This window comes from Argiope bruennichi, chromosome 8, assembly GCF_947563725.1.
Source record: "Argiope bruennichi chromosome 8, qqArgBrue1.1, whole genome shotgun sequence".
Classification (NCBI taxonomy): domain Eukaryota; kingdom Metazoa; phylum Arthropoda; class Arachnida; order Araneae; family Araneidae; genus Argiope; species Argiope bruennichi.
Genome location: NC_079158.1, coordinates 68,132,344 through 68,145,999, shown reverse-complemented (window position 1 = coordinate 68,145,999; position 13,656 = coordinate 68,132,344). Strand labels below are relative to the sequence as shown.

Genomic DNA, 13,656 nt, shown 5'->3' with positions numbered 1-13,656 from the left:
TTTTTTTTTTACAGAGTTTGATTTTGTTCTTTTAATGTTTTTTTCTACTTTCTCTCACTAGCTGTTTATGAATTTTAGTTTCGCTCTTTATGGCCTCGACAAAACATATCAAGTTCACTGAATATTCATTTGCTTTTATTAGAAAAAGCTCTTCGAAAAAACGGTACGCAGATATTTTCCAAACACCTTATTCAAATGAAAGCTTTTATAAAGAGGAGTCATTTATTACTAATTATTACATGCAAAAAACGAAAAACATAGCAAAAAATATTTTCACAATTTTCATAAGAAGAAAAATTGATTATAAAAATACAAGTCATTCTATGCCGGATATGAGCATATATGAGAAACCAATAGCGATGAAAACTTTACAGACAAACTTATTTTAATCACTGTTTAATAATGTAATGATACTTATACATGGTTATAAGGGGGGGGGGGCTGTATTTTTTTTTTCTTTATGATGGAGATGAGGCATGGAGATGTTAATAATGTGAATCAATTTCGTCATCCATCTCCAAAAAAAAAATGCTTACAAAAAATCCTGAAAAATATTTGAGAAATTTACAGACATTATGATGCTTAGTAAAAAAAAATCACATCAGACTTTGAAATTAAAAAATTTAGACTACTTATAGTTTAATTTGCGTATTTTAAAGTTAAAATGTCTTGATAAATATTTTTGTAAAACTGCTAATTTCTGAGGTTGACGAGCTTCCACAATATAATGAAATCATATAATAATATAATGACATTATATGCCATAATATAATAATATACACTAAACTAAATGAGATTAAAATTAATTTGAAAATTAGAAAATCAATATTCCCTAAACAAAGGTGAAGAAAATACTTGGGATATCTGAAATTGGTTTTCTTAATCAAGATTAACTGAATATGTTGTCGTTACATATTGTTCAGTCTCTGATGAAATATATAAAGAATTCGTTTTAAAATTTTGGGAAGCATTAGAATATTACGCAAAATTCTTTTCAGTTCTTTAATGAAACAAGCCTACTCCCGATGACATGTCCATGTCTCCTAATACTGATTATGGCCATTGATGAAATCCTTCATCAATGAGGTTCTTCATTCTATTCAAGGGTAGGTCGGATATCAATTTTTGGAATAATTCCAAATCGAAATCGATAAATTCTTTCTTTCTTTTTAGTAGCCGTAAGCTTCGTATCAGTGAACATGAAGACTGCTGTAACTGACCAGATAATGATGCCAGTAATAATAATGAAATAATTTATTCAAAGCTCTGTAACTAAATACACAAGCACGAACCCTAAGTAAAGTTCATTTACCTCGTTAGAATAGTGATTGTGGTATGTGAAGTCAAATGATCGTATTTTCTTTCCTTCTCTTATTCCAAAGCGTTAATTAAAAGAGTTCTTGCATTGTGTTCCAGAGTTCTTGTGCATCATTTGCACAAACGAAAATATATAAATAATGTAAAATATCAAAATCTTTGATAATTAGCTGAATTCGTTAATTACCTATATTGATTGTAATACTTAATGGCTTTCACAGTTTATTATGCCCTCATAAAGTAAAGATATAATTTTACACCAGTTTTATCTAATCAAGTATAATCAACTAATACGTAATGGGTATTTAAAATTATAATCTTAAAACCGTATGAAAAAATCATCATTCTAATTTTAGCATACGCATTTTCATAATCATTTTTGTGATTTTTTTTTCCATATCGCTTTCGTATCATTCCATAAAGAATCAGACAGCTGAAAATTATTATAATAAACATAAAGGCAACTGTCTGGACTGGTGCAAGTAATTAGTTTATAAAGGAAATTACAAAAATAAAACTGTTAATAATAGAACGTGATTATTAGAAATAAATATTAACGTATATTTTTCGAAAAGATAAAATTTTTAAAATTAATTGCACAATAAATCCTGAATTTAAAAATGCATTTAAAATTCAATGGACGGATTAAAATTTCTACCGTTTTAATGATGAAAAAGAGTTTTAATTTTAAAATTTTGGGAATCATTTAGAGAGATCTGTATTCTTAATGTCAATCTTTATCATGAATTTCATTTTAGAAATTATTGCTTTAAAATAATCCAACAGGTAAATATAATAATTTTTAGCCTTTGATGGCAGGAATATTTCTGATTTCTTCACTGAGAAAATTCATTATAAACTTAATTTTTATAAAAATTTCAAAATGTTATTTAATATTTCAAAATTATGATGAGATTATATTTTGTATATTCATCAAAAAGAAAAAAGTTCATTTTACGGTATTAATGAATCTTAAGTTAATTATTTTAATTATTCTAATTTCATAATAAAAAACACACATAATAATAAATAAATATTTAGCAGATTTTAAATAAGTACAAGAAAAATAAACACACTATACGTATAAAAATGAAAATAGCTTCAGTTAACTTGCATGCCTATGACTTTAGAAAAGAATTAAAATATTTATTTTCATTAAAGGCTTTATAAAATTAATGTAATAATTATTTCTCAGTTTTATCAAAATGAGAAATAATTTATTTTACAGTAGTAATTAATCTTAAATTAATTATTTTCATTTTTCTAATTTCATAATGAAAAAAAACCCGCAGTAATAAATAAATATTCAGCAAATTTTAAATATGAACAAAAAAAATTAAACAAATTATAGGTATAAAAAGGAAAATAGCTTCAGTTAATCTACATGTCTTATCATTTTTGAAAAGAATTAAAATATTTATTTTTATTAAATGCTTTATAAGATTAATACTATAATGCAAAGCATATATCTCAACATTTCATATTTTTCCGCTGTTAAATAAATTTATTCTTTAACGTTTCTTTCAAATAATTTCGAAATTTACACCATAATAATAATGTATAAAATTAATTTTGCAACAATTCCCGGTTTCGATTCATTGAGAAACTATTATTATATGCATTTAATGTGCAATTTCATTCTTATTTTATTATTTCCATCAATGATGAAATAACATAGATGCATAAACTCATGCTTCCTGAAACGAAAATCGTTTGGAAACTTTAGAAATAATAAATATATTTATTAACTCTTGTCAAAACATTAATATAACGCTTTAGACATGCTCAAATATTTAATTTCACGCTTCCAATTCGATTCTCAACGTGTTTTTATTACCCTGAAGCAAAGCAAAAAATCAATTTGAAATGAGTTTTTTTCCCTTCTATTCACAGTTCTTCCCATCAAAAAAGTATGAAAGAAATCACTCAAGGGCAATTGCTCCACGCCAATTGTGTAATTGAAAGGTCTTTTTTCCCCTTGCACCCTAATTACGTTTAACAATTTTCGAATACAAATGAAAATTGATTTCATTCCTTTCCCACACTGGCAACATTTCCGGGGTTCCTATTTGCTTCCCACCCATTTACATTCCAAATTCTTGCAATTGCGCGCATTTAAGTGCGAAAGTTCTCGAATCTAATTTACAGTTCATTTATAACAGATTTTCTTTCAACAAATCACAATCATAAATTACATTTTATTACAATTTCTTGGTGTATTTTGAAAGCCCCTCAGCTAATTCTCTTTTGACTCCCGAATGCAGTTAGTTTTGGGGGGATTGAGTGACCGATGTTTTCGCTAAACATTACAGCTGAGTTATTCCAAAGTAAATGACAGAATTTTAAAATGTTTGTGGAGCAAAAATTAAAAAAAAAAAATGATTTAATCAAGTTCAGTCATGAATATTTAGCTGCTACTCAGATTTTCTAATATTTTTCCATATTTATTATATTTCAGCTATATATGGTGACTAACACGTTTGCCAGAATTACAAATTGCGTATTAATTTGAATTAAAATCTCTTATGCATAACTTGAAGCTCATGATTTCTTCAAGCATTTTTAAATATCAAATTGTGATAAACATTAAAGGCGTATTATTTTCACAGCCTTACACGGCTTATTTAATAGTATTTACTATGTTTAGTATGCATGTGAACCTTCTTAATGGAATCGAATCCCATGACATCACATTATCATCTCAAATTTAAGTTGTAATACCATTTATTTCGAATTCTGCGTTTCTTTTGGGAAAATGTAACCTGAATTTTCGATTCCAACAGTAAACTGGGCACTAATTAGCAGAATCTCCCTGTTTTTCACAGATTGGAAAAAATCACGTAATTAAATATTTGATTTAAAAAACGGAAAGGATTTTAATGTCAGGGCAACAACAATATCTATTAATAAAAATTATGCCAAACATATTTTTAATTGCCAAATTTTAGAAAAAAATTACACAATAATTCAATTTTTATCATTAAGATAGTTACAAATTTTTAAATGGTATAAAAATATGTTTTGTGCTATAATATTTTCATTATGGGAAAAACAAGAAAATTTTTCTTGATTTTTAATTAATTACAAATTTAAACAAATCACACCGAAATGTACATTTCCACGCCAAAGTACATCTGTGCTAAATTTGGTAATTATAAATCAAACAGTCTTTCCTTGTAGCACCAATATACATACATTTTCTTTTATTATATGTAAAGATAATTTTATATGTTCCATATAATTTGGTAATTCTGTATAATTTCGTAATATGTAATAAACATAGCCTTTTTCTTTTAAAATGCTATTTTTAATAATTTTACATTAATCTAACGTTTTCTTTATCCTACCATTCTGTGGTCTGATATCTGTCAGATTAACGTTTTCTTTATTTAAATATCTTTTATTATTTCTGAGATAAGTATAATGTAATCACTAAAAAAATGCACTGGAAGAAATTCAACTTAATTAAAAACTATGTAGACGTTAAGATAAGATAAAAAATATTACATCAGATTTTAAAATTCATAGCTATTTCTTTAAACTGAAATTCAAACATTCCACTGTATAGCTTCTCTCGACAAAATCAGGAATTTAAATCGTAAATTATGAGTTTCAAATAACGATGAGAAAAAAAAAAGATAAAAGATCTGAAAACATATCAATTGAATATAATTTTCTTCTCTAAGCTTATGGCATGTACCATTAAAATCTTTTAAAAATTAAATACCGAATATGTTCCTGAAAATCTTGGCAATGCCACGGAACATTAGTAGATTTTTACTTTACCTAACAAATTTTTGGCTTCGAATACTAATATGTAAGGATTTCTGAAATTTCACTAAATTCACACAAATGTATTACTTTTTTTTTTCATCTTTCTCGATAATATCAGGAATTGAAATCTTAAAATTATGAGTTTCAAATGCTGATGAGGGAAAAAAAATGAAAAATTTGAGAACATATAAATTGAATATAATGTATTTCTGCTCTAAGCCTATGACATATAGCATTAAAATCTTTTAAAAAACAAATATCGAACATACTCCTGAAAATCTTAGAAGCTTCAAGAAACTTAAATAGTTTTTTATTTTACCTAACAAATTTTTGGTTTCGAATACTGATATATAAGGATTTTTAAAATCCCACTAAATCCACACAAATGTATTGCTTCTTTTCATCGACAATTTAGCTAACTATCTAAAAAAAACAACTTCTGAGCATTGGAACAGCAGCAATTTTTATAGCTAGAGTCAAACGTAAACATAATCTAACAACATAAAATGTAATATTGTATTTCATTAGCATACGAAATGCAAATAAAATGCGAATTTGATAACATAGATTTCACACGAGCAGCTTAATACTATATAAATTTCATTTTCACTGATACTGCTTGATGTTAAGGCTAAAAAATAAACAGCCAAGGCAAAATCTAGAAAAGTGACGAATAATCGACGCGTTTGATACCATTTTTACCAAAACGCATAATGCACAGAAACTCTGACAGCACCATAAAAACATCCTCCGGATCTCTTAAATGCATTTCCTCCAACTGATGGTAAACATCGCAGCAATTTACGTCCCACTTAATAAACGTTATCCTCATCCAAAGCGAAACTGAAATGATTTATATGAGGTTTTGATTACTTGGCCTTTTACCTCGCTAATCAAATAGCAGTTAGTCTCTACTAAAGAGCAGTTAATGGAGATCAGTGACCCCTCTACCCCTCTCGCTCTTCGAACAGAGGACTGGGCAAGGAAAATGCTCGTGAGAAAGATGAAATAAATGACTCGCCTTCACATAATTTTTTTTCGCCGCATATTAGCGAACATTTATTCTTTATGAATGGAATTACTATCATAGTTTTCGCCATCCGACATCGATTAAGCTTAAATATTCAGTAAAACATGAATATTAAAGTCAGTTTGGATCGTTGAGACAAAAGATGGAAATTCATTTTATTAATGTTTTCATATAAGTCTTAATTCAATGATAGGCGATTAAAAAAAATGGTTGAATTAAAATCATAAACTGGTATTTTAGATAAATCCAGGAAATATGGCAAACGGAATTTGGACAGCAAAAATGAAATCTTAAAAATAAGAAACTAAAAATGTACAGTTGGTATTTATAAATTTGAAAAGAGGAATTCCCAAAAAAAGTGCTTCCTTGGTGTTTTTTAAGAGGCTCTCGATACTGAGGATCAGATAGTGAAAGTTACAGTTAATCAGATTCCGAAAAACAAGAATAAATAGAATTTACTATACATAAAGCAATCAGATTTTCTGGATTTCTAACTGGAATGCTGTAGAACCAAGATATGCAATCCAGGGCATTAACCGGAGAGACGCATGGGGGGGGGGGGTGATAATAAAATATAAAACATAATAAAATCTAAATAATAAATAATTAAAAATAATGCAATCTGAAATAATAACGAATAGTTATTGGGAAATTTTCAAAAATAAAAAAGCAAACAGATAAAGACGCATTAATAATGAATTTTGCTATTAATTTTACTATTTTTTCTTAATAGATGATTAATAAATAAATAGCTCATAAATAGATGATTATATTCTGTGCATAATAAAAATGCGTATGAAACTTCTAATGCAAAAAAAATAATTAATTTTTGTGGTGAATTTTTAAAAGATCGGCTAAACTATACAATTAGTATAATTTACAGGCAGTAAAATTATTTCTCGTAATACTAGTATCTATTAAAAATGTACAAGTGAATGTTTGCTTTTGCATATTTTTACTTCGTGTATTTCTATTAATTGAATTGTTGAAATAGGTTGTTAACCTTACGTTCAATGAACCTAAATGATCGTCCAAATTCAGCAGCTTTTATCCAACCGATGATTAAGCAAATCCTTTATATTCAAGCATACACCCATAAGGAAATGCAATAAAATTAAAGTTAAAATCAATCAAGATGTAGATTTTAGATAAAGTTTAGAGCGTCATTTCTGCATCTAAGCTTACTATAATTACGGTAAGATGCATAAATTTTCTCTAACACTTAAAAAGAGTAAATTTTCCAATAAAATATGCATTAATCTAGGTTATATCTCCATTCGTAATTATTTATTATTATTTGCTTGTAATTTTCCGCGCCATAACTAAAAATATGGTAAGAAAAAATAGAGTTACATTCTTTCAATGATTGTATTTTCTTTTTCTGTCTTTAGATCATTTCTTTAAGACAACAATCAAATTATGCATAAATGATATTTCTTGTTTTTTAAAAAACTTTATTCAAAGCAATAATTAAATGAGGATAAAGTTTTAAATGAAATTAAAAACTATTTAAACTAAAATTAAAACAATACCAAATGTTAATTCTGTTTCCAAGTTTTCATCCAATATTGCGAAACTCGTAATATAAAAATTTGATCTACCCAAATCTCTAAACTTTATTTGGAAAATAGATAAACTGAATGTGCAATTGCATTTAAAGTATATTTACTTCGTTATCTTTAGAGCGTTATATACATGAAATTAACTTTTCCAAAGAATTCCTGTAGAAAAGCATTTCTCTATCTTAAGTACCATGTAAAGAGATGCCAATTATTAGTTTCTACTTTACATACGCTTAAAATTTCTATTTCCATAATATTCGAAAAAATAACCCCCGCCCCCCCCCAAAAAAAAAATTGCCGAATTTTTTAAAAGCAACAACTTTTTGAAACAATATTGTTAAAGTATAATAAAATTCGAATTCCTTTAAATTATTCTATAAAGCATACAAATAAATACTTACTTTAAAAAACAACCTTCCTCTGTAAAAAATTTTTTAAAAAGATTTTCTTCTAAGTTACGGAGAATAAAATAAGTTTATTTTTCTTTCCCGTCATTTATTTGTATTTTAAGGTTTCTTTCCCCTCTACCCCCGCGTTTATTTTGAATTACGACACCAGTGGAAACGCCGAAGTATTAGATATTTCAAAATATTTCTGCCAAATCCAAAGCTTACGAATTTATTTTTCCGTTAAGACATTTCCTTATTGACAAAATCTGAGGGCTAAGAACGAATTTGTAATTAATACCGCTTTTTACATCAAAACACACGTTACACAATCGAATGACTCACGGAAAATTCATTTAACTTAATCATTTATAAGTAAAAAGTTTACGCAATTTTTATGTATGACTCAGTTATATCATGAAAGTGAATGAAGAAATAGAATAGTAACCTATAAACGTGACACGCATACCATTGACCAAATGCTGCGCAAAAATTATATCATGCAAAACGTGCTTTATTTAAATATACTACACGAACATTCTCGTTTTGGTTTTTCACTTTTAAAAGCATATTGATCATTCTGTCATTACTCAATAAACTGAATTCATTTGCATTATGTGAATTTATCATCTTGCTATGATAAATTCACATAATTTTGGCAAACAGTATATCTTAATAATCGATTGCAATTAGCATCATTTATAAGCATTATTTTATGTGAAGCAGAATGCAGGTTTGATGACAGTGAAAAGACTTTCAATTTCGTGACGTCGTTCTATTTCATTTTGGAGAAGCAGGCATATGTACAAGCGATGAGTACACACGCACAACGACACAGAGAGGAATGAGGAATAAGCTATTGAACATTTTATCCCTGGTCTTATACGACCTAAGCTTTTGATAGGGAAAATATTTCTTCATAGTACTAATATATAATGAGATTTCGATAGGGATTTTCGCTACACGCGTCGACACGGCAGGGGAAACACAAGGAGGTTTTAAAAAAGAATTTGTCTCGTCAGCGGTATTTGGTCCTTCACGCGGAGTGTGGGAAAGTTGAGCTTTTAGACAATTCAGCAATTTTACATAGCTTCTCTTGAATTAATTAAGTAAAGACAGTGGAATTGGATCAAGAAATAAGAGAATATTTTAGAATAAAGTTACTATGGGCTAAATTAAGATAAAATCTTGGAAATTAATTAAATTGAAATTAGAATTTATATATATATATGATAAATTCACAGAATTTTGAAAAACAATAATAATTATTATTACAAATTATTTTACAATTTCTTTCTGCCTTAAATCAAAATTATGCGGACGATTATTCAATTTTACACAATTTCAACTTTTTTCGTTACTTTACAAACGATTTTTTTGTTCCAAGCCTAGGTATATTATTTAATCAAATTACTGACAACGTTAACCACAAATATAATCCTCATAATTGATGTTAATTGGTGCCTTTGCCGGTTCAAGGAGTAAAATAGATATACGCAAATCCAATTTTGATCTGACAGATATATGCAATATCTATTTTGAAATTACATGAAATGTATTTTGAATTAATATATCTCAATTTTAAACCGTGGATGAAAAATGATTGCAGTACTCAAGACGATATACCTCTAACCAAACTACCACGCCACACTAATGTAAAGACACATAAATAAAAATAGATATGTCGATATAATAAGCACGCAGTATTACATCATATTCACACATAGTGTGAAGTTTCGGCAGTAACAAACACAGGCAATCCCATGATATAGACGCCAAAATCCCACACCAACTTCGGCCTTTAAATTTTGTAGGGGTAAACGCAAATATTAATTATATTCAATCGTAATTCTGATTGTAAAATTATTAACAAAAACGTTAATATTCATAAAAGCATTTTAATTTTTTCCCTTTTTGTTACCGAAACGTAAATATTATAATATCGCAGTACAATCAGGAGCCAATGTTAACTTCTTATTCTAATTCAGTTGCAATTAATGAAACATACATAAATACATTTATCATAAACATTAAAATATCTTATTTATATATAATTTTAAAAATTATTATTATTATTATTATTTCATCTATAACATTATTTTCAAAAATATCTAGAACTTCATAAATTTATAATATCTAGGTCTAAATTATATAACATAAATATACTTATAAGTATCCGAAATGTGACTTTCATAAAGGCATAAATTATTATTTGAATATATGAAAATATACTGGATACTGCCACGAAAAAAGAAGAGGGATAATTTCCTTTCGGAACTTAAAACAAGACATAAAATTTAACGCAGTTATATAATAATCAAAGTTCCAATACTAAGTAAGACATATTAATTAAATATAATTAAGTATGCTTTAAATGCATTGCTCTTTATAAGCGCATCTACGACACACATGCTCTATAAATACTAACATAAATAAAGTAAACGAATGCAGGACATCATTTAACCATTTTCTGAACTATTTCTTTAGGAAAAAGGTTTTAAAAATTACAGAAAAGCCACTAAAAATGTGGTAATTATTTTTGCAATAATTTTAGAAATCTACATTTATGGCAAATTAAATTTAGGTATAAATTTAGGATTTCCACGAGAATTGAATTAAACAAACCATCATATTAACCATAGCTGAAGATAATTTGATTGATTTTCTAATTAAACAGTATGATACTAAGAATAATCTTCTAATAAAAGTGGTTCTATAAAAAACTTCACTAAATTTTATGCTCTAAGAATCTAATATTTTATTATTTTGAGCTAAAATTATTTGTAGAGCTTGAAAAAATAAAAGAAAGTATTTTTAATAATAATATTAAAGTGCATAAAGAACCCTGTAGAACAGTTAAATGGAAAAAACGGCGACATATTTATTATTATCAGTATTTACATTACGCAAACTGCGCAAATTATCGGAAATGATGTTAAACTTACATTTCTTGACAAATCTGTACTATGTTTTTTTCAACATAATACTTATATTTTAATTCTAAAATTCTGGCTTTATATCAGGAAAAAAAATATGCAATACAAATATCTCAACCAATTTTATATATTTGTATATTTTATTAAAAATTCTGGAATAAAATTAAGAATTTTTTTTACGAGATCAGGAAGTGAAACAAATTTATTTGAAATCATTTAAATACTTAAAAACTATGTTAGTTCTTGTTTAGCCATCTAAAAATAGACAAAACTGATTTAATCAAAAATGTTTCACAAAAAATTAGGACTTGCATATCGAAAAAGTCATTTTTTTTTATATTTACATAAATATTATATACAAAAATTAAGTCATCATTGATAATTTCATTTATTATCTATAAATAAAAATACTTCCTTGAAAAGTTTTAAAACTTAAAACGTTATATATTTTCAGAATTTACATAAAATTAAAACAATATCTTTCAATAACCGAGTAATAATTTTTTTTATTTATATTTTTCGGCATATACTTATAAAAGCATCATTCATTTTGCTCTTTATTTTTATGCCAATTTAAACCGCAATTTATTTCATTCAATAGCTTTTTTAAAAAAATTATGAAGAATATTTTAAGCATACACAGTTATGTAACTACACAATATGCTGAATACAAGTGACAGATAATAAAAAGATTAAAAATAATCTTAAAACAAATCTCGGGCAAAACTTTGCGATACCGATAATTCATTTCAACGCAAATACGTTTAAAACCGAATAAATACATAAACTTATCGTTTGCGTTGTGTTTTCTCCTCACGACTTTTCGTGCGCAGTTGTCATGGAAACAGATGAACGCTACGTCACATTTAAAGTTTCGAACAGTAGAATACCGCGGAAAACAATATACAATGTGACATGTCAACTGACAGTTCAAAACGGCAATAGGCAGAACTTACCTAGAATAAAAGGTCGATTCCACGGTTGTCTCTCAGGTGGTTTTTGCACAAAATTTTCTCACAACTTTTCTGTACCACGCTGACCTTTAATTTGAAGCAGACAGTGGCGTCGCAGACATAACCGGCAAAATTAGGGTTGCAATGCCGATTGTGATGGCAAATTTTTCGCCAAGGAAAGGTCGCCAAATGTTTCATCTTTTTCTCAGTTGACATTTTTCAGTTTACGTACTTTTTGGCATTAATACGTGGTGTTGAGTCAGTTATTGCCGCCAGTTTTTTTACTTTTTTTAAAGCTAGACTTTGCACCGGAGAGATTTTATTAAAAAACTGTTCTGCAGATGTTTCCTCCATTAAGATAACCTCTCCGGAATCACTATTTGTTTTCTTTATTTATAATTCATATTGTTTAATAACTTTGATCTCTTAATGATTCTTTAATTATCTACTTTGAATCAATAATATTAGAGCTCTGCTATTTTTAAATTTTAATTTTCCTCAATTTATGTGGCATGCATAGTGATAAATCGTTCGAAACCATCAACATTGCATAGAAATGCTGGATGCCCAACATGGAATAACAATATTTGGCATACTTATTGATCAATAGATGCTCACTCAGAAAAGATTTTTCAAAATTTTAATTACATTTTTAATCAAAATTAATGCCGCTTACCGCAAATAAATTCGACGTATATTATTTAACAAAAATAATTTTATAACGCTAATAATAATAAATTATTCAATGGTAACGCTTTTATTTTATTAAAAAGTTTCCTCACATTATTTTTTTAAATTTAAATATACATTCAACAGAAACTATATTTATTTTAACTACTGAATTTATACCCATGTGTATTGTTATGATATTCAAGGCATCTCTGTGTACACTTTATCTCTGTTATATATATTAAAAGCAAAATTTAAAAATAAAATATGAACTAATCAAATCTATAAGACTGTGATATTCCGAAGGTTTGGAGTATATCTTCTTTTTTACCAAATATGTTATGTATTTTAAAGAAAACAAATTAAATACCATTGCGGTAAAATATTATGAATAAGAAGAAAAATTATGATGGCTGAATGATGTAAAACTTAATTATATAAAGTGGCTGATCGAGATTAGGCTGCAATTGATTATTTGTTCCAGAATTTTTCTCAATTTTATTTGTAAATAACTCATATCCAAAAAATTAGAGATATAATTTTAATAAATATAGACTTAAAACAGTTAATGGAAAAAGCGTAACAAACCTCAAATCATAAACCATGCTTAAAAAATAGAGTTTGAATTAATTGACATTCTATTTTGAAATATTCTATTCAAAATTCAAGCTCTGTTTGAGTTGAAAATAGATGTTTTCATCTTAGAAAATAATCACGATACTTTTGACAAGAAAAGGCATTTATTCATTCTTATTAAATAACCAAACATCCATTATTCCAAACATTCAATAATTTCTACAGGATTTGGAAAAGTGTCCACAATTGGCTTTAAATTTAAATTCTGCGTCATTCTTATTAAAAATAATTTCATTTTTTTGTTCTAAAATTTAAGTCTTAAAATTATCAACCCTGAATATGCTTATCTATATATGACTAATGTAAATACTTAAGACTGCACAAAGATAGTAACAAAAAAAAGAAAAATATGATAATGCTTTTAATTTATTTAAGGTTTTTATAACATAATAT

At 26.9% G+C, this 13,656-nt stretch overlaps 1 protein-coding gene across 1 annotated transcript in view; it reads right to left on the bottom strand.

Annotated features, from left to right (window-relative positions):
* The window catches only part of LOC129981547 (heat shock protein beta-1-like), a 39,076-nt gene extending 26,980 nt beyond the window's left edge, over nucleotides 1-12,096 (bottom strand). The window contains exon 1 of the mRNA XM_056092422.1: nucleotides 11,962-12,096. The gene's annotated coding sequence lies outside the window, so the exon portion shown is untranslated. The remainder of the gene's footprint in view (nucleotides 1-11,961) is intronic.
* Between the last annotated feature and the right edge of the window lie 1,560 nt (nucleotides 12,097-13,656).